The sequence below is a fragment of the Hypomesus nipponensis genome, chromosome 14 (genome assembly GCF_054491055.1).
Source record: "Hypomesus nipponensis isolate SF chromosome 14, ASM5449105v1, whole genome shotgun sequence".
NCBI classification, from domain to species: Eukaryota; Metazoa; Chordata; class Actinopteri; order Osmeriformes; family Osmeridae; genus Hypomesus; species Hypomesus nipponensis.
The window spans coordinates 22,538,199-22,558,515 of record NC_140374.1 but is presented as its reverse complement, the minus strand read 5'-3'; the positions used below and the strand labels follow the sequence as shown (position 1 = coordinate 22,558,515).

Below are 20,317 nucleotides of genomic sequence, written 5' to 3'. Positions count from 1 at the left end.
CGCACACCCAATGACATGGCATACGTGGTGGCCTCTGAACTCCGCTTGTACCCTCTCTTGCAAAGCTTCCCATCAAGAGGCAATGAGGCTAATGGAAGGGCTGATGTAGGAAGCGCTTCTGTCACCCACAATAAAGTGACCTGGAGGTGGATAGCAAGCGCCTGAGTAAACCAGCTTTGCCAAAGCTTACATTTACTAGACATCTTTGAGTGGTCATAATCACTCAAACCGTGCACACAATTATAGGAATTATACTAATACTAACTACTAACTAATAGCACTAATACTCAAAGAGGAAATGGCAGGAAATGCATCAATGAAAAATAAATCTGTTGGAGACTCCCTGGCTCCTCTGGTCATGTGATCCAGCAGCTGCCTCTGGTCATGTGATTCAGCAGCTGCTTCTGGTCGGGGACCTCCCGGACCAGTCAGGTACATGAAAGTGAGTGTGTTTGTTGGGCCGACCAAGGATGGAGTCAGGGTGTATTGATTGAGCAACCAACTCCTGGTATAATAAAATCCGGCCCAGAGGTTCTGCTGTCACTGGTCCACTGCACTCAAATCATATTTGTGGTGGATCATATTACAAAGAACTTGTCACCGCGATGCTTTGTGGTGTTTAATCCCAATATTTTTTCCCCTGCTCGTAAAACAGTTGACCTTCTACTTAGATAAGCGTTATTACCTCCAGGCTTCACTGCCTTCAGAGCAAGGCACAGTATCGCTGGTGAAAGACACAGGAGCCTGGCAATAGCTTGCAATACACAGATAACCCTCACAACTACCATAAACAGCATGAAACACACCTGACCTGGGATGTAATTACATGTTTAGCGGGCAGAGTATTTGGTTGTCGTAGTTGTAAGGTTATCTACATGACATTTACAGCTGTCTTCACTAGAGCTGTCAGCCAAATTCGGAAGCATAATAAGAGACCAGCAGACAAAGCCTCATGGACTGAAGAATGCCTGTATATTATTGCTTGGCTGTGCTATGGACCAGGAAAATGTCATGTGAACAGACCACACAGATTGTGTTGCATGAGGAAGAACAGTAAATAAAAATGACTGACACTACAGTAGGTGTTCGATTAAATAAACCATATGTTACAGTATTTGCAGCCATTCTTTGTTATGAGATTTCAAGTGTTCAAATTATTACGTTTACTTTGCATACATCATGTTATTGCATAAAGAAAAATACATCATTTTGGTATCTAAAGACATATATATTGGCCACAGGCTGAGGATGCTTGTTTAGTTCTGAGGCAGCTGAAGCTGTTTGGGTTGTTCAGTATCAGTAGAGTCAGATCAACAGACACTCCTTAGAGACATTCTCCTGTCTGTCTTCCCTCTGTCATTACACACACACAACAAACACACACACAAACATTCTTCCTTTTTGGGAGATTACGAGATGACTTCTTTCACTAAAGCATCTGTGGTTGTGTCCGAAGGGATAACAGTTGATCAAGTATGAAAACACGAATAAGCCATAGTGTCATAGTTCAGTGACACCTTGCAGGGACATCGATGTGCAATGGTGCTTGTCGACCAGAAACGACCCTGGAAAAGTAATTGATTGATGGATGGATAGATGGATGGCAGCTCTGGAGACCCGAGGTGCAAATACAGACCTGGTAAACAGTTTACGGACGTCTGTCCTGTCCCCATGGTGCCCTTGCGCTCTTCACTTGCTTCTGACTGGCATGAGCTGTGATGGATGTCAGCTGTCACTCCCCTGTCCGTTCCACCCCATCACCCTTGCCGGTTGCCATGGCTGCCACTATGCATGAGTCCCATCTCCTGCCTGGCAAGCTGAGCTCAGATTGGCCACAATGGGAAAAGGAGGTCCGATGCATCAACATTCTCAACATCTGCCCTGTAATAACCTTTGGAGTCATGGGGGACCAGACTGGGGCCTTCGAATGATGTGGATATAGGCCGATGAAATGTGATCTGTTTAAAGGTCAGGGCAATGTTTAGAATTCCTGACATTCTACCAATGTCCCCACAACAACCTATGTAAGGGCTCTGCTGTCACCTGCAGAGATGTTCCAAATATTGTCTTCTCTTGTACCAAATGACAAGTCGGAGAGAGACAGATCTCCAGGTAAAAAAGTAGAACTGCCAAAATACATGCAGTGAGAGTTGAAAGTAAAGTTACAAGGATGAGTAGGGTGCTTTGAATGTCATTATTTAATTAAACTGGGTAAGATCACAGGGCTTGAGATTCACATCAAAGAGCAAGCTCCACTTTCATTCCTCCTGCCGAGTTGGGAAACATACACAGCAAGTGGAAGGTCTGCTCTCGCTCTGGTGGCTTTAATGTGAAGAGATGCCTATTGAAGCATATGAGCCACAGATTTACACAGTTAATCAATAAAGGCAGTGAGACAGACAAAGGGGGGTCTCCTGTTTGAGGGTGTGTGTATGGATTGAAGTAAGCAGAACACCTTTGATCAGGCTCTATAGGCTGATGAAGATGACAGGCAGCATGGTGGACATGACAGAGAACGGAACAGAAACCATGGTCATGGTCACAAACATGGTAATGCAAAAACGTTATGGAGATATTTGACTCAACCAATCCAGGAGGGGGACACATCATGCACATTATACTTGCCTTTATTCTAATTAGGGTTTCTCCGGAAAGTTATAAAGTCATTGGACCTGTGTGGGGAGGGTTTGACAAGTGTGATGACTGTATTCCTCCACAGATACCATGAAGTTGAACCACTATTCACTTTGACTTGATGGGTGTGATCTGTGAAGAATTAATGGCACCATGCAATGGTGAAGGGCTATAACCCAGGGTTGATTGGAAATAACATGTAGTAGGGCAGAATAGAGGAACTGGCAAAGGTGCTGGTGTGGAAAGTCCCCAAAGATTGTGCAGAATGGGAAGAAAATATTATTATTAATTGTATCAAGGCCCAATTGGAGAAGATGCCACATTTAATTCATTTTGCAAGTGTTGTGGCCCAAAATTGATTGACAGTGTAGTGTAGAAGTTAGGAGGAACATTCACAAGTGTGTAAGGGGGGCCAAGGGTGACGCACCATTATCTAAGACTGTTATGTGTTTTCGCTTCTCCAAAGGAGTTGTTATGAATCAACATTATCTTAGGGAACAGAGAATTAGGGGGGTTGCCAAGGTTTGTCAGTTGAAAACGTTTATGATTGAAGGCCAGGCATCTGGGTTTGCTGTTATCCTCTGAACCTTTGCCCATCTTGGGAGCAGAATAGGGGTCTTGACAAAGTTTAGAAGGAGAAACCCATAGAACAGAGATGAGGGCTGGCTCTGGTCATGTGATCCAGCTGGGCTGGTTCTCATAGTAGAAGGGGTGAACTGGGGTTTGAGGATAAAAAGGGAACATAGAGAGGGGTTTGAGCAGAAATTAAAGATAGAGAGCTTGTACACATGACACATCATGGAAAGGGAACAAACTATGGGAAAATTATGTGGCAATATTGGGAAATAGTAGTATGGAGGGAGGGGGATTTCCTTCATATTGACTATATAATGTGCTATATACTGTGTTATAAACTGTGGTGGATTTTAGGAGTATGTATGCTTTGTGTGTCTTCCTGTACCAACTGTTGCATTGCTGAATAAACCTATCAAGCCATCTTGACTTTGTAAGATTGTCTGTCTCCGACTCTATTTTTGATCCAAATCTTTCAGAAGTAAAATATCCTTCTTTAACTCAGTTACAAACATAATATTTTAAATGTGCATGCTTGGCTGATTGCTACGGACTGCTCCAAACACTGGTTCCTGGCTCCACCATCCGCTCGCGCTCCAAATTCTCACAGACACATCCTGTGAACAACCACGAAATGGGCCTGATCTGATATATTATCCTCAGCAATTCCAATTTCAAACCCTTTTAAGGCGAATTCATCACAGACCCTTACAACAGCTAATAAATGGTTTTACCTTTGGATAGAATGAACTCACTTAAGACATAATGTTGTGTAATGTACTCCAGGAAAAGTTCAGTGTATGTGAGTTCAGTCGGCAAACCAATCCAGTGCCTTAACATTATTGTGAGTCATGTGAATTCAAGCATCAATTCAGTTTGTGGACTGCTGATTGGGTGAAAGTTGATGTTAAATTTCCAATGACACAGGGTCTTAATATAGTTGTGTTAAGGGGAAGCTGAGGATGTGTGACAGGAAATGCAGAGGAGACCTGGCAGGCTCTCCAGTTGAATCAACAGAAATGAAGATGTCCTTTTGAAGTAGGGCAGCAGGCCCTCACTGCTGTTTTGTTTCCAGCTCTGACTAAATCTTTAGGCGGTACAGAAGGAACTAGATCGGCGGGGGAGTGTGTGAGTGTAAATGGATATCCATTTGGTTTTTGCAATATATTTTAAGTTGGATGAAATTAAATAAACATTCAAGGTAGCTATGAAGTGTTTGCACTGCACCATATCCCTAAAAGGCACTGCCACTGGGAGGACCGTTTTAGCAGGTCCTCAGATTCTACCTGGTCGGGCCTCTTTCAAGCTTCAGTTGAAGCTAAATGCCCTGTCCACCTTAACTGAATTGTCTGTTTTCTTTTTACTTTTAGTCAATTCTCATTCTACATTCTTCCTGGAGCAAAGTATCATTCTACATTCAGTCAGTCCCTAATTCTCCTTCCACTGACAGTCAAGTCATTCCATGTTCCACATACTGGAGTTGATATTTCTTCCACCTTCACGTTAGTTGAATGAACAAAAGCATTTTGAACCCAATCTTATGTCACTATTTGAATGACCAAAATGGAGTTCATGACCTAAGCATAAAGCATTATGAACCAAATATTATGTCACTTTATAAATTATTGTGTCAGTAAGATAAACATAAATAACATAAATATAATAAATTATGAATTGGGTTGAATTAATTTAAGCAAGTTCTAACCCAAATCATTGCAAGATCCTGTTTGATTCATCCCTCTTTTGATCCCTGTGACACAAGAGCACTGTGTCAAGTTCTCAAACACATCCGCATATCTTGGATCCACCACAATTTCCCACAACATCAGACAACAGGTGTGAGAACTGAACACACTCTCCCACTGTCTTCGTAAATCAACAGGTGTGAGAACTGAACACACTCTCCCACTGTCTTCGTAAATCAACAGGTGTGAGAACTGAACACACTCTCCCACTGTCTTCGTAAATCAACAGGTGTGAGAACTGAACACACTCTCCCACTGTCTTCGTAAATCAACAGGTGTGAGAACTGAACACACTCTCCCACTGTCTTCGTAAATCAACAGGTGTGAGAACTGAACACACTCTCCCACTGTCTTCGTAAATCAACAGGTGTGAGAACTGAACACACTCTCCCACTGTCTTCGTAAATCAACAGGTGTGAGAACTGAACACACTCTCCCACTGTCTTCGTAAATCAACAGGTGTGAGAACTGAACACACTCTCCCACTGTCTTCGTAAATCAACAGGTGTGAGAACTGAACACACTCTCCCACTGTCTTCGTAAATCAACAGGTGTGAGAACTGAACACACTCTCCCACTGTCTTCGTAAATCAACAGGTGTGAGAACTGAACACACTCTCCCACTGTCTTCGTAAATCAACAGGTGTGAGAACTGAACACACTCTCCCACTGTCTTCGTAAATCAACAGGTGTGAGAACTGAACACACTCTCCCACTGTCTTCGTAAATCAACAGGTGTGAGAACTGAACACACTCTCCCACTGTCTTCGTAAATCAACAGGTGTGAGAACTGAACACACTCTCCCACTGTCTTCGTAAATCAACAGGTGTGAGAACTGAACACACTCTCCCACTGTCTTCGTAAATCAACAGGTGTGAGAACTGAACACACTCTCCCACTGTCTTCGTAAATCAACAGGTGTGAGAACTGAACACACTCTCCCACTGTCTTCGTAAATCAACAGGTGTGAGAACTGAACACACTCTCCCACTGTCTTCGTAAATCAACAGGTGTGAGAACTGAACACACTCTCCCACTGTCTTCGTAAATCAACAGGTGTGAGAACTGAACACACTCTCCCACTGTCTTCGTAAATCAACAGGTGTGAGAACTGAACACACTCTCCCACTGTCTTCGTAAATCAACAGGTGTGAGAACTGAACACACTCTCCCACTGTCTTCGTAAATCAACAGGTGTGAGAACTGAACACACTCTCCCACTGTCTTCGTAAATCAACAGGTGTGAGAACTGAACACACTCTCCCACTGTCTTCGTAAATCAACAGGTGTGAGAACTGAACACACTCTCCCACTGTCTTCGTAAATCAACAGGTGTGAGAACTGAACACACTCTCCCACTGTCTTCGTAAATCAACAGGTGTGAGAACTGAACACACTCTCCCACTGTCTTCGTAAATCAACAGGTGTGAGAACTGAACACACTCTCCCACTGTCTTCGTAAATCAACAGGTGTGAGAACTGAACACACTCTCCCACTGTCTTCGTAAATCAACAGGTGTGAGAACTGAACACACTCTCCCACTGTCTTCGTAAATCAACAGGTGTGAGAACTGAACACACTCTCCCACTGTCTTCGTAAATCAACAGGTGTGAGAACTGAACACACTCTCCCACTGTCTTCGTAAATCAACAGGTGTGAGAACTGAACACACTCTCCCACTGTCTTCGTAAATCAACAGGTGTGAGAACTGAACACACTCTCCCACTGTCTTCGTAAATCAACAGGTGTGAGAACTGAACACACTCTCCCACTGTCTTCGTAAATCAACAGGTGTGAGAACTGAACACACTCTCCCACTGTCTTCGTAAATCAACAGGTGTGAGAACTGAACACACTCTCCCACTGTCTTCGTAAATCAACAGGTGTGAGAACTGAACACACTCTCCCACTGTCTTCGTAAATCAACAGGTGTGAGAACTGAACACACTCTCCCACTGTCTTCGTAAATCAACAGGTGTGAGAACTGAACACACTCTCCCACTGTCTTCGTAAATCAACAGGTGTGAGAACTGAACACACTCTCCCACCGTCTTCGTAAATCAACAGGTGTGAGAACTGAACACACTCTCCCACCGTCTTCGTAAATCAACAGGTGTGAGAACTGAACACACTCTCCCACTGTCTTCGTAAATCAACAGGTGTGAGAACTGAACACACTCTCCCACTGTCTTCGTAAATCAACAGGTGTGAGAACTGAACACACTCTCCCACCGTCTTCGTAAATCAACAGGTGTGAGAACTGAACACACTCTCCCACCGTCTTCGTAAATCAACAGGTGTGAGAACTGAACACACTCTCCCACTGTCTTCGTAAATCAACAGGTGTGAGAACTGAACACACTCTCCCACTGTCTTCGTAAATCAACAGGTGTGAGAACTGAACACACTCTCCCACTGTCTTCGTAAATCAACAGGTGTGAGAACTGAACACACTCTCCCACTGTCTTCGTAAATCAACAGGTGTGAGAACTGAACACACTCTCCCACTGTCTTCGTAAATCAACAGGTGTGAGAACTGAACACACTCTCCCACTGTCTTCGTAAATCAACAGGTGTGAGAACTGAACACACTCTCCCACTGTCTTCGTAAATCAACAGGTGTGAGAACTGAACACACTCTCCCACTGTCTTCGTAAATCAACAGGTGTGAGAACTGAACACACTCTCCCACTGTCTTCGTAAATCAACAGGTGTGAGAACTGAACACACTCTCCCACTGTCTTCGTAAATCAACAGGTGTGAGAACTGAACACACTCTCCCACCGTCTTCGTAAATCAACAGGTGTGAGAACTGAACACACTCTCCCACTGTCTTCGTAAATCAACAGGTGTGAGAACTGAACACACTCTCCCACTGTCTTCGTAAATCAACAGGTGTGAGAACTGAACACACTCTCCCACTGTCTTCGTAAATCAACAGGTGTGAGAACTGAACACACTCTCCCACTGTCTTCGTAAATCAACAGGTGTGAGAACTGAACACACTCTCCCACTGTCTTCGTAAATCAACAGGTGTGAGAACTGAACACACTCTCCCACTGTCTTCGTAAATCAACAGAATGACGACTATTATCCAGCAATGGCTGAATCACACCAGAAAAATGTTTGCCGTGGCTAATGACATCTGATGCCCATTACTGTCGGTTAGTCTCAGAGTTTCTGATTTCCATTGAGATAGACCATGCTGTGTACATTTCATATGAGGCCTGGGTCAGCAGAGAAACACTTTTTCCATTTTCTGATCCTCTTAATAGCATCAACTCTTCTGAGAGACAAAGGAAGGTACCTGATGCTTAACCAGACATCCCTGTAACACTGACCCAACGAGAAAACGATGATTTACCACGGACATTCTCATTCTTTTTTCATTCTACCTCAGTTTAATAGGCTACATTTATAGAAAATCAACTTATATACATAGGCTACAACATTTAGCCTAACGCATTAAACAATAATGAAAGATGATTTCAGAATGATACAAGCCTACATAGCCATGTTAAACGTATGGCTATATGGTAGTTTGTGATTTCAAATGTTTAGGCAAGCGTTAACTTCCTTAAAGGCGGGTACTCTGTTGAAGTTAAAAACTATTGGATCTGCCCACTGCCCAGAGCCACTCTGGATCTGCCATAACCAATTGCTAGCGTTTGCCTTAGCCAACTCCTTCACTACTAACGGAGCTGACTGGAAAATCTAACTATTCTCGAACCCCGTGGGGAGGAGGGCCACTACATCATGGCCACCTACAAAACTCAGCAAAGATTGTTCTTGCTCCGCTTCTTCGTAACTTCTGGATATTCGGCAATCACGTGGCCGTGTGCATTGCTTTTTGCCGTGGTGGCTCGATATCATCAACGTTCTACCTCTCGGGCAGTTTAAGAATAGGGTGCACGCGCAATTAGCCTGACTGCTTAAATCTGACATGAATAAGTAGGCTTGCGTGAGCTGAAATTGGTATTTATGGAACTGCTTTAGTTCCGCTTGACTTGTTGAGATAATTCAAGTCAGGTTTGGGACTTTTAAGTCCAGCTTTTTTGAGCGGCCTTTATGGAACAAGCCTCAGAGCGGTGATTTACTGGGGGAGTGTCCCTGGCTCTTTTCCTGTTATGTGAAAACAAATCAGTCAACCAAAACACTAACAGAAACGTGGTTCGTTGGTCTAGTGGTATGATTCTCAGTAAGGTGCAGAGAACCTTCGTCTAACGATGTATTTTTTAGGGAAATTATTCACCTTACACTCCAGCAGGAGCATGGCTCGTTGGTCTAGGGGTATGATTCTCGCTTAGGGTGCGAGAGGTCCCGGGTTCAAATCCCGGACGAGCCCTTCTTTTAAATGGTTGAATTTCTTTCTCAAAAATATATAGCCATCATTGATGAGTTCTTACTGAGGATTCTACTATACTCTACTGTACTCTAGTCCACCTTTTTCTGTTCTGCTTTAATCTAGTCTGTTCTCTGTCTCCTCTCTCCTCCTCTTTCTTCTCCTCTCCTATCACTGTGTGTGTAAAAATACGTTTAGAAAGGTAGAAAAGTTGTATCAAAGTTCAGAACAAAAATTTGGAAAGCTTGAAAAAGGTTTTTCCAAAAAAGGTCCCCAAATGTTTTAGAAAAGTTTAACAAATATTTTTTTAAAGAAGTTTTGCAAAGGTTGAAAAATATTTTTCCTAAAAAAGTTGCCATCGTTGATGAGTACTTAAAGAGGACTAACTTGAGTGAAAAAGTGTAGTCACTACTTCAACTTACTTCAGTCTTTTTAAACATGAGTATCTGTATTTCTACTTGAGTGAAGGATGTGTGTACTTTTGTCATCTCAGATTTGTACCACTGCTAATTTAAATCAATGAATCGATGGTCGTTTGGATCCTCTACCACCAGAGGGCAGTAAGTACTAGAAATGTGAGCACCTTAAATTACATAGCAATCAACTATTTTCCAAAATTTCTAATTTGGCAACTGAAGTTACATCTCTATAAGCCTGCAACACGGCTCTTCTACCACATGATTTAGTTTAATTTCACTAGGAAATGTAATGTGCCTGTCACTGAAACCATTTGAAAACATTAATTTAATGTCAAGTTGTATCAACTTTTATCTACACAATTCGTTTGATATTTAGATTTTCAACACGTTTACTTCAAGGCTCTGACATTAATCTCTCATTTGAAACAACTTCTCTTATCTTTTGAATGTGGATTCCATTAACCGCCAAAAAGTGAAAATAATTAGCAATTCTCTTATGCAAATTAAGATGTTTCAGTCAGATAAGCTTAGATATTAGACTCATTTTAGAATTAAGATCATCTAAGTATGGTGAAGCATGGTTCTGCTTCTGAACATCCTTATGCCTGAGAAACTCACCTTTGACTAAATCTCAACTTCAGGCAAAATGCTGGATGACATCAGTCAATCCTCCTGACAGATATGAAAGAAGAGTCAGAAGGGCCCACTGGTGGTGGAGGCAGCAACCATGTAGTATGACACGTCAGTTAAACCATGTCAGGTGTGCGTGACTTCCTGCTGTTTTAAATAGGGCGTACTGTTAAGTAGTGGTGACTGTAACTACACCTAGGTCAAATGGTGGTGGTATGTCAGGTGATGTCATCATGGTGCGCCTCATGAGTGTACCACCTGAACTAGCTTTGTCCATTCCTTTGATACGCAACAGTCAGGGAAACTGAAATACACAATCCAGTCAATCCACTTTGATGTCATGTCATGTTGTATATTGCTTAAGCAAAGCATCTGAACAGAGTTGAGTTTTACTACTTCAAAGTTTCAATTTTTCATGGAGCATCTTTTGAACTGTGTATTTACTTGAATGAAAATTGAAATAAATGTACTATGAATTCATGTCTATAGTATGTTTTTTAGACAATGGAGTCTGAATGTTTTCTTTGTCCAATATTCAGGTCTGACGGTTGTGCAAATTTATTGTATTTCTATTTGGTATAAAAAAAGCTTTTAGTGTAATGTTTGTGTAGAACTTGAAGCATCATTTTAGGGATAGCGATTGAAAGTCACAGAGGTGTAAAAAGAAAGATGGGAATATTAGTCTCATGGAGATTATCATACAGTCTAGGACACTTGTGTGCATTGTAAAAGTAAACACTAATAGATTAGAAGTCAGAAATGGGTTACGTTTAAAAATATATATGGTGGGGATTTAATTAAATTGATTTATAATATGTTGCAAATTTAGGTTATGCTTGCTAAACCTTTCAGGTAGAATGCTAGTCAATCTCTGAAAGAAGCAAAGACTAAGAAACATCATCTCTGGTGTGTAACTGGGCTTGAACTTGATTCTCTTGAACATCACCAGAGTGAGCCACAGCATTAAGACTGATGTCATAAATTGTTGAAAAACTTTATCTTCCTTTTTTTGACTTTCAAGTGGCATTTTTAATTTAGCATAAGTAATTTATTATCATTAATTTATGATGTCAGGTATTGATTTCCAGCAATTTAACCCAACTAACTCATTGAATTTAGAAGGTTGGTTATAAAGAACTTACAAGTCCTCTTGAAGGACCATAGATGTAAACAAATATGTGACTTTACAAATCCTTTAAGAGTCTGTGTTTTGATAAAAAACTATACTAAAAGACTAAAACATCTTGATTTGCCATTAAGTCAAAGTAAAAACTTTCTTCTTATGGTGCTCAAGATCACTGTAATTATGAAGTGAAAGAGCCCTTCAACTTTAAGAATTGCCAGACTTAGTAATTTGAGAGAGGGAGCAGAGGAGAAAGAGCGAGAGAGAGAAAATAAGGGTGGGGGTTAGAGGGGTTGTGAAAGAAACTTTTCTCATGCGCTCTGGCTCCAGGAGCGTGTGAGAGAGGGGGGTGGAGGGGGAGGTGGGCTGGGCTTGTGAGGGCTTTCTGGGGAGATGATAGAAGGCGTCACCTCAGCGTTCAGCCCAAGCCTCGCCCCTTCCATAGAGTAGGAGCTGCAAGATGATCTTAGGTCCCAAAACTGGAAAGGGGTCCTCTTTGAATGGAGAGCACAGTATTGCGGACTACACCGGTAACATGAAAACCTTGCTTTTTGCCCTGTGTGCCTTGCTGCCCCTGCTCTGTCATCCTGTCCATGGAGGTAAGTGCCACTTCAAATCATCTTATCTTGTGTTCCCGCTTACCCTCCTCTCAGGCCCAGTGCACAGGTTTCCTCACATTGATTCTAAACCATGTTCCTTGAAGATGTCTTCTGAAATACTGATTTAGCATCAGCTTGATACACTCTACTAAAAAATACCTACCTGTAGCACTGAAAGCACATAAAACTAATTTGTAACATATAGGAAACTTGTATTTCACTCTTTCACAATTGTCAGTGTAAAAAATTATTGTGCTTAAACACTTTTGTTTGGCCTATAGGTATCCCAGAACAGTCTTGTGCAAAGCTTTTGAACTCTAATAACTTGTGCAGATCCCAATTTACAGTATAATCCTAAAACCATTCTTCACTATAATATGAGTTTTACTCATGGATGAGACCACATGTACATGAAGAACTGGCCTATATACGGTTTAGTGATGCATCAAATGTTGAGTAATATAAGTGTGGTATTCCAAAGAAGGTTTGGAAGAGGGTTGGTAATGAGCAAAGTGTTTATATTACCCAGCTTTGCTGAATGTGGAGCTGAGGGATCTCTTGGCTGTGAAGGGATCTTTCAGAAGGTGGGCGACAGGACTGTTAGACAAAGTTACACCTCAATCACACAGCGAGGTGAGCTGGGGGAAGGAGAACCTTCCATCTCATAGATGCATCGCCCCATATAAAGAGCCCACAGTGCAGTCTGAATAAGCTGCACCAGTACCTTGTTTGTAAGGATGCAGTTGGCCCTTTGGTGTGAGTGCGCGTGTGTGTGAATGTGGCACTGGGCACAGGGTTTTTAGTGTTCCTGTAGAGCGACGGCAAATCTGGCTTTTGCCCCAATTCCGGTGAGGGAATGAAATGGTGTCTTTGTAGAGCTCATTGGATCCAACACACAGATGCACGTGCCCATTTGGCAAGAGCACGCAATGCCTTTGTGCAGATGTTTAGTTTATTGTGCTCCACAAGCTCAGATCTTAGATCTACTGAAGGACATTCCACTCCAAGGAACATTTTGGAACAGTGATCAGTCTCTTTAGTGACAACTAGAGGGAGCTTGATCCTTCAGTAGGATTATATCATTTTTATAGTGCATGAACAAACAAGAATGAAAAAAGTAAATTTAAGAATCATTTTAAAAGAAAAGAAAACCACAGCCTTATGTTTGAATGTTAAAAGGGTTCAGAGCATTCACTAAACAACTCGTCTACTGGAAAATGTGCTATTTCCACATCTAAATTAGGCAGTTCGGGTTTTGGTCTGAACAGTTGATGGAATTTCTTAACTGAGTTCATTTTTTTCTATCTACTGTAGACATGTAACGAGATTCACAAATAATACACGGCACAGGCCAATTGTTCATTAGACGCTTGGGAAACTGAATATTGTACAAACCACACGCTGACATTAGAAGAACTTCATACTACCTAGAATGTTTATCACTGACCTCCCCTGTGTTTACATCTTGTTCATCTGTGACACGGAGCACCACATGGTCCCAGGTGGAAAACGTGACAGCAGGAAACCAGGGCTTCATTCCATTTCAGCTTGTAACTGATGGGAAAAAACATTCTTCCACTGCTCCTATTTGTAACTTATGACAAAACATTTTTGAAAGTGGAAAATGTTTTTCGTATAATACTACCCACTCAAAAGAAAAGAATGCCTTGATGAATTGTTTGTATCAATAAAAGAGCCCTTTGAAAAGGATTCTGTAAAGGTGCTTTTTTGAGTCAGTTTGGGTCCACAGAGAACCGTCCCAGTCAACACTCCAGACTGCGCACTTCAAAGGGCTTTGTGTCCAATTTACACACCTCATACAACCCATTTTTCATTCATTTAAAATCAAACTCGAAGTTTTGATTATTTTACACAGGAATGTCAAAATGCAATCGGAATATATTACAGTTTAGCACTGTGAGCAATGTTCTTGAGAAGGACAACTGGGTTCTGTTTGGAAACGTAGGATCCTACATGGAAAATGTGAGGCTCTTTTACAAGGGTCATACTGTCTGAAGCATGCAGTGGCACAGGGCCAACAAAACCTTAGGTGAAAGGTTATTTAGAAAAAAAATTAAGCAATGAATAAATTATGATGGGAGAATAATATTGTGGCAGTGAGTTTTCACGCCAACTCTAAGTTACTCAAAGAATGCTGCTCACAGAAACAGTCTTACAGCAACAGTAATGTGTGATGTCACCAAATGATTTATCATGTTCTGAAGAGGCTTTGAGAAACTACTTGTGTGTTTGAACTTCAAATTGCAGAAGTCTTACAGGGGATTTGCATTAGAGGTGCTATCTGCCCCTCAGTGTTCATGTATTATGTTGCTATAGTAACTAAATAAATAAATATGGATTTTTTTGGCTCCATTTCTTGGAGCTTTCAGTTAGTAGAACTGTGTGACTGCTAGTGGCTGCTCATACAAAAAGACTGAAAAGTGTTGTCAAATGGATGAGATTAGCCTGTTACTGACACTGACAGACACTTTCAACCAGTTTTCCTTCATCTACTATACCATGGAAACTGATACATTTAGCACAAGAGCCGAAAGCCCACACACAGATAACATTTGGCCAGGATGTGTCGAATACAAGAGTTAATGTACACTAACAAATACTGTTCTAAAGGTTATTTAACAACTTGTACTCGCCGTGTATTATATTAATGTTGCTTCCAGGTACATTCTAGCACTTTCAAGGATCATGTTGTTTAATTGAAATTTAAACACTGGGTTCTACCCATTGGCACCCAAAGCTCTCTCTTGGAAGTCGCTTTGGATCAAAGCGTCTGCTAAATGACTAAATTTAAATGTAATAGGTCAAATAATGTTGGCTGTAATACCGTTTCCATATCAATCACATACAAATCAGTTAGAGACCAGATCTACGTTGGAGAAGTTTATCATCGAACATTTTGCCTTGAGTCCCTTTTAATTCAAACATTTACTGCCATAAAAAATTCAAAAAAGTGCCCCCCAGAAAAAGTAAATATTACGCATCTGACATTACTTGATGTGCCATCTACAAACAATGCAGTCAGCCTATGCCATTAATGTCTTACCTAACCCCAAAACATTCATTACAATTGCCTCTGGATTTTTAAATTCTTTATGGGTTCGAATATGTCAGTTGTCATAATTAGTCCATGCAGCCAACTAGCGCAAACACAAGTATCAACTGTCCAACCTTAAAGCATCTAGGACATTCCACATTTTGACTGACAGCAGGCAGCAGGGTGTTTATGGTGCGCTGACACAAGAAAGCCTCTGCTCTACACCTGGCTCTCTCTTCATTAGCGCTGACACTTCAGCAGCTAGCGTACCCTGGGTCATTGCAGTTAGACGCTTTCTTCAGAAGCTGCAGTTTGAGACAAAATCATGCGAGTGGTATAAAACCGGGGCTTAGATTCTGGCAAATGACTTGATGCAGAATAAATATAGGCTGGCTGGTGGACACAGAGCTCATTGCTTCACATTGAACTGAGGAGAGTGAGAGCACAATGGGGTGGGGTGTGTGTGTGTGTTTGGCTGGCATTCACACAGACCCAGTGTTTGGGGACTAGAATGATGTCGTCATTTCCCAATCATGAAGGTTTTAAATAGACACAGTCTGCCCCATATAACAGGGTTTGTCTAACTGTAGCCTTCCTCAGTAGAGGGAAGGACGGGAAGGAAAAAGAGAGAAGGAAAATGGAAGAGAATAGGGAAATCATTCTGACACGCAGAGATCTCTATTATGGGTCATTTGCTGCCAGTCTGTCTATCCAGACGACCAAGCCCTGTCTGGGCATATGAAAGGCTGCATTATAACAATTAGGTTTATGTTATGTGTTGATTTGCATCACTTTACACTAGTTTTACAGACATCAAATGAATAGATAGTTTATAACATAGTGCATCACAATCAAGATTCAAGCTTTAGTTTATGCAAGAGTGAAAGGTAATTATTCCAACACAAATGCTTCTTCATTTAGTGTAAATTCTAGGTCCAACCTGACATTGGACCGCCCTCCAGGACAAACTACCTGGATAGATTGCACTCCAACCCATAACTTCCCAGCCCTAAGATAAGAGGTTTCACCTCCTCCAATTAACTACCAAGGTTCTTCTCCCCCTCCTGATGTGAACGGCCCCTCCCTCGTGTGTTGAGTGCATCCATCAGACCGCATGAGCCACATCTCTTAACCTTCCCTCCACTCACTGGTTCAGACCCTCTGACTTTCCCAGCTGTGCCTCTTAGAAACACATCCAGCTCAGGTGAAAGAGGAACATCTTGATTGGGCTGTGTGCCTCCACCTCTTATTCAGAGTCAAACCACATGTGCAGTCCCAGTCCCTACCCGGAAGAACCAGATCAGGATTCAAACTTTACCTTGACAAGAAAGACCCTGGTCGTCCCACTTAAAGACACATACATCAACAAAATATCAACAGTGGTCTGCACTTGTACCCATTTTTTATATATTGCATATTATTAAATTGCTAGTTATTTTTACTTGAAGTTAAGTCAAGTATCACATCGCTCAAGAATGTGGCTATTTGGAAAATGACTGAAATGTGGTTGCCGAGCAAATGGAGTGTGTCGAAGGAAAGAAAGACACAACAGTGCTGATAAAAACCCTTCAGGGTTTAGAAAGGAGACAGGAACTCTGATCAGGTACACCACATTATGAAGACAGTCAGTGAAGGGAATGTATACTGGTAGGAAAATATACAATAGATTATACTCAAGATGTTTACACATCCAAGTCAAGAGTGGAAACATACAGTCTGGTATTCCAACCAATATGGATTATCAAATAGACCATCTGTACTGTGGAGAATATACTTGTAGAAACATACAATGTTAGCAGGCTTATTGAACATGTGAACACCAGCTGGTCAGTTGGACTGCTGTAGCCACTTGAGATGCCTTAAACTACAAGGAATCTTTGACTGAGATTGGACTGCTGTTGTAAACATCTGCTGTGAGAGCAATAGCAGTAGTCCCATCTATGTCAGGATCCAAGGCTATTTACACTGTCATGGTTATGGTATGTTCATGTTACGCACTTTGTTCAATCATATTGAAACAAATAACCAAACTTTGTGTTTTTATGCCTGACTACATGAATATAAGAGTTGCACTTGGCCCTGCCACCACTGATGACTTGAGTTGTTAAAAATAAAACACATTATTAGAGTGTGATGAGATGGGATGGGGCAGAGAAAGTGATGCTTCTGGAAACAAAATCCACGCCCTGGACTAAACCAAGAGCTTGGGCAGAACAAATTTTGGTAACTTCAGATGAATCATTCTTTCTAAAAAACACGTACAGTTAACCAACATTCTTCCCACTCACATCAAATGTGGTTTAGTTGAGTTTTATCAACACAAAAGATCATTTTTCTTGTGAAAAATCACAATACGTTGCTTGTTTGCTTTTCAAGACCTAGTTCCTCTAGTACCCTCAGTTAGTTGGTGCCTCTGCAAAACATTCACACAGTACCTCATAAAAGTTCAAAAAAAGAACTCTTCCCGTGGCTCCAGAACCACTTCAAAGCCTGGCATGGAGGAAAGCAGCATTGTAAAATCCAGTGTATGCATACCATGCCATCAGCCCTGCAATGCAGTGCTGTAAAAAACACTAGTTTGTGCATAATGTGTGTTTGTGTGCTTCTGTTGAGTATAATTGTATTTACCATGTATGTGTTTGTGTACATGTATGCTTGCGTGGCTTGACTATGTTTTCTGAACCCGGGCTTCCTTAACGAGTTGACTCAGGGCACCATCATTTATTATAATGCTTTTTGCAACATAAACAGTAACAAAAAACAGTAGAGTGTTGCACAGTGTGAGATCACACTGTGCAACACGAAGCCTGAAGAAGAGGAGAACTGAATGTGATGGTTGTGATTCAGTGAGGACATCATGCCTCATGACTCATGCCTTAGTACTCAAGTTAGTTTGGTGACTGTGGCCTGTTGTCTTTTGGGCACAAGGTTCACCCTCTGACACGAGTGTAATGATATTTGTGTGTGTGTGTGTGTGTGTGTGTGTGTAGCGGTCCATAAGAATACTTGCTCAAGTGTGTTGCTTGTCACTTGTTGATGATGAATGGGCCGAAGCAAGCCTTGAGTCGAGCTCTCCCAGTAGTTTCGTATAAACACACTTCATTCAAAACTGAATTAAACTATTATTTGTTGTAACTACACAGACTTGCTGTAACCATGGGTCTCAGAGGTTGGTAAATCATTGTTTTAAACCTATTGGAATACTTTATCTGTGCTTATTAGAGCTTGTTTTGTACAATACAACAACTGTATGTCTATCTCTTTGTTTAATGCAACGTGACCTGAACAACCATTCCTGAACACAGACTGTCATGCTTCCTATGATATGGTGGGTTTCCCAAGAAGCACAAAATGAACGTTAAACACAATTACTCTCTAATTGATTATTTTACTTCTCCCCTGTTTCATGACTGCAAGAAGGAAACTGAGAAATCGGGGAGGAACACAGACTGCTGAGGTGTGGAAATCGACTGGGAGGAGAATGGAACAATGATCTTGTTTAATTGTTGTAAAACAAAACTGATTAAGTTTTTCAACAACAATTTATTCTTGTCACGACAAAGAAAAGTAATGACTTGATTCAGGTTCCAGAATACCTGTTGCTGATGGCAACAACCGTCTATTTAAGGGTCTTAAGTTTCCTTCTCCAACTCTGCACAGATTCTGTGCAGTTGTAAAAAACTGAAAACAACTGTTTGAATGTTCCTCCAGCAAGATAGCCCTCCCCAAGATTACTGTCTAGGGGACTCATTTAATGCTGCTCAACAAAAACAAATGTAAAGATCTGGCACTGTTCACTTGAGGCCATTAAAGCACTAATCTCAGATAATGCTTTACAGCTGGGACCTACATTTCCCTGCACAGAATACTGCAATAGCTGCCCAAACTCTGACTCCTAGAGTCATCAGTCAAATTAGATCTCAGTTCTCAATGTTAGGTGAATACAAATTGTGGAACAATCAAGCTTATGGTTCTGTGACTATTACTGTAATATCAATATATTTTCAACAACTTGTGTCCTCTGACACATACAGTACCAGTCAAAAGTTTTGAATGGTACTGTACAGATTTAGTCAGTTACACCACTGAAAAGCTAGCAACATCTGATCTAATGAAATCCTAACAACTTCCAGAATGGTTTTCAGAATAAGTAGTTTAAATAGTTTAAATAGTTTAAATTGGCGTGTAGTACTGGAGGCCAATGGGTTGCTGTAGGGTTGACCTAATGTTTCAGGCATTAGCTCTGTGTGATGCAGGTGGGCTGGCCCCATTCATCACATTGGTGGTAGCTCGCATGTTTTCAGGGTGTTAGACCTAGTTTGACGTAGCTTAGGTTTTTTTACCTCTTAGTGACAGCCTCCTCAGCTGAATGTTGACAGAGTTGTGGGGTTACAAACTTAATAGCCCTTGGTACTTATTATTTTAAATCATTAAGAACATTTATGTACTGATGCTGTCTGTATTATGTAACTAACACCGGTATTTCTACCACAGGTAGTGTTCAGTGCCACTTTTTCCCATACTAGATTCCCATTTTATGTTTTCTTTTCTGTGCTTAGTTTTGTTTTGTTTAAGGGGCTGGTTTCTTTGCTTATTGTTTTGGGGTTATATCTCTATTTTGAGCGTTGGTTGTGTTTGGCTAGCTAACATTTTCTTTCCTCCCTAGATCACGTGTGACTTAGCATTCCCCAGGTTGGGAGTTCACCCAACCATAGCCATTCTAGGCCAAAGGCCCAAGCATAGGCCCACAATCACACCCCTGCCTTTCGTGTTTGTCCTTTTTGGTAGCATGTACTGTCTGATTTTACTATTGTGGATTTAATAAACCTTGTATTTATATTTGATACCACCTCCTCTACTCAAGTTCATTCGATTGGACTGGACATGTGTAGGAAACTAGTCTTAGTTCTAGTACGCTCACTAAGGGTCTGTCACCCCATCTGGGAGTGGCGTAGTCAGAAAAACTAGCATAGACCTGGTCCTAACATGAACAGAAACCCATTTAATGTTAAGTGCACCACACTGACACAGAAGCATAAAAAAATGGCTTGGAAATGGTTTCCTTGTTTGTTGGTAAACTGTGACACAAGGAAGATGTTTTCACCTCTTGAAAACAAACATTCCAAGCCTGTGCCTATGTGCCAAGCTTAAACCTCAAGGTTTTCAAAACAAGATTTCAAAAAAGGATGTGAAAT

The 20,317-nt window shown here is 41.3% G+C and overlaps 1 protein-coding gene and 1 non-coding gene across 2 annotated transcripts in view; both read left to right on the top strand.

Moving 5' to 3' along the window:
• The window catches only part of cspg4 (chondroitin sulfate proteoglycan 4), a 45,147-nt gene that overhangs the window by 3,757 nt on the left and 21,073 nt on the right, over window positions 1–20,317 (top strand). The gene's annotated exons all lie outside the window — the stretch shown is intronic.
• Window positions 9,228–9,299, top strand: trnap-agg (transfer RNA proline (anticodon AGG)). The gene has a single exon. It is a non-coding gene; the product is annotated as a tRNA-Pro (tRNA).